The following is a 2,352-nucleotide window of genomic DNA, read 5'->3' on the forward strand; positions in this document are numbered from 1 at the left end:
CTGACACAGGTCTCAGTTAACTTAGAAAGCTTATTTTGCCAAGGTTGAGGAGGCACATCTGTGACAGCCTCAGGAGATCCTGATGACATGTGTCCAACGTGGCCAGGGTACAGCTTGGTTTTATACATTCTAGGGAGATATGAGACGTCGATCATCATGTGTAAGATGTACGTCAGTTCGGGCTGGAAAGGTGGGGCAGCTCCAGGTGAAGGCAGGACAACTTGAAGTGGGGAAGGGGCTTCCAGTCTTAGACAGATAAGAGACACACGGTTGCATTATTTTGAATTTCTGATGAGCCTCTCCGAAGGAGGCAATCAGATATGCATTTATCTCAGTGAGCAGAGGGGAGACTTTCAATAGAATGGGAGGTAGGTGTGCTCTAAGCAGTTCCCAGCTTGGGTGGGCTCCCAAGATCTATTTTCCTTTCACACTGTCTTCTCCTGAGCCCCGTAAACCCTTCCAACCTCTGCCCATGACTGAGTTCCACAGCTGCTTTTGTACTATCAGGTATCTTTTAGCAAAATACTTTATTTCTCAGCACCAGTGATCTGTGTTAGGACATTCTTGCTTGCTGCAAAGAAATACTCGAGGTTGGAAAATTTACAAATAAAAGAGGTTGAATTGGCTTATGATTCTGCAGGCTGTACAAGAGTCATGGTGCCTGCATTTGCCTGGCTTCTGAGGATACCTCAAGGGGATTTTACTTGGTGGAACATGAAGTGGGAGCAGACATCTCTCATGGCAGAGTGGGAGCAAGAAAGAGAGTAAGCGGGGAAGTTCCACACATCTAAACAATCAGATCTTGCAAGAACTCACTCACTGTCATGAGGACAGCACCAAGCCTTGCGGAATCCTCTCTGATGACCCAACCATCGCCCACCAGCTGCCTCATCCAACACTGGGGATTATGTTTCAACAGGAGATTTAGAGGACGCACATCCACACTATATCCGGAGGTGTGTGCCTTGCAACCAGCAGGGGATGCCACAGGACTGCCCTATGGTCCCTACACAGCTACTTAGGAAGAACCATTCACCCCAAGGAACCTGTGCCCTGTGCTCAAAGATGGGGACTCAGGAGTTGTGTCCTCTCTGGCCTGGCAGAGTCCCCTAAACAGACCTGTGTACAGTCTCGGCAGGTGCTTCCTCCCAGGGCCCTCCCAAGGGGGAACCAAACCTTCCTCCTCCTCAGTCTGCAGTGTGAGCTGAGCTTCAGCCCCGGGGCTCAGGGAGGGGCTGGGCAGTTCTTGGAAGGAAACACATTTGCATGAGCAGCCCCTCCTCTGGCAGAGGGTAGAGAAGAAAAGGAGACCTGGGGCAGCCCAGGCCCACTGTTAGGGCTCAGGGACTCTGTCCACCATGGCCTGGACTCTTCTCCTTCTCATGCTCCTCTCTCACTGCACAGGTAGGGAAAGTCCTTATAAACCGAGGCTCAGTGACCAGCCTACACCATCCCCTGTGGCTCAGACCTACGAGAAACTTTACCCTGGGAACTGCCTTATTACCCATGATGTCTGTGTTTTCAGGTTCCCTCTCCCAGCCTGTTCTGACTCAGCCATCTTCCCATTCCACATCTTCTGGAGCGCCAGCCAGACTCACCTGCATGCTGAGCACTGGCTTCAGTGTTGGTAACTTCTGGATAAGATGGTACCAACAAAAGCCAGGGAGCCCTCCCCGGTATCTCCTGGACTACCACTCAGACTCAGACAAGGGCCAAGGCTCTGGAGTTCCCAGCCGCTTCCCTGGATCCAACAATGCATCAGCCAATGCAGGGATTCTGCATATCTCTGGGGTCCAGCCTGAGGATGAGGCTATTACTGTTGTACATGGCATGGCAACTCTAAGACTCACACAGTGCTCCAGACCCATGAGGAAGTCAGACAAAAACCTCCCCTCTACTCTCCTGGCCTGGTGAAGTCACCCCTGCTGGTGACTCTGACCAAATCTAACTCAGGGGGTGACATCTGTTGTCACACCAACAGCACTGGAGGTCCCACTGACAAGTAGGTCAAACGAAGTCCTACCTTGCTAACATTTCACAGGCAGACATCCCTTGCTCAGGGGTAAAATCTCTCAGTGTTGACATAGAAGAAGGCAAGAGGGGTGGGTTGGGGTTCATCTCAGCTCAGAGTCTAGAAGTGACTCAGAGATGCTACTGGTCTGAGAGTTTTAATATGAGCCTTGGGATACAATACAGGGATGCAGAAGGGAATTGTATTCTCCATATCAGTAATGAACCATCAGTAATCGAAAAGTCAATACATTGAAAATAGCATAAAACATGAAATACTTTAGGAAAAGTATGACAAAAATTGTTGTTTTACACACTAGAAGTCATAAAACATTGCTTAGA

At 49.7% G+C, this 2,352-nt stretch overlaps 1 pseudogene across 1 annotated transcript; it reads left to right on the top strand.

Annotated features, from left to right (window-relative positions):
- The first annotated feature begins 1,134 nt into the window (after nucleotides 1–1,134).
- LOC105502963 lies at nucleotides 1,135–2,346 on the top strand (annotated as a pseudogene). Its single transcript, XR_001000423.1, has 2 exons — nucleotides 1,135–1,404; nucleotides 1,526–2,346. The product of XR_001000423.1 is annotated as an immunoglobulin omega chain-like (transcript).
- Nucleotides 2,347–2,352: the final 6 nt, after the last annotated feature.

Source organism: Colobus angolensis, unplaced genomic scaffold, assembly GCF_000951035.1.
Source record: "Colobus angolensis palliatus isolate OR3802 unplaced genomic scaffold, Cang.pa_1.0 Scaffold826, whole genome shotgun sequence".
NCBI classification, from domain to species: Eukaryota; Metazoa; Chordata; class Mammalia; order Primates; family Cercopithecidae; genus Colobus; species Colobus angolensis.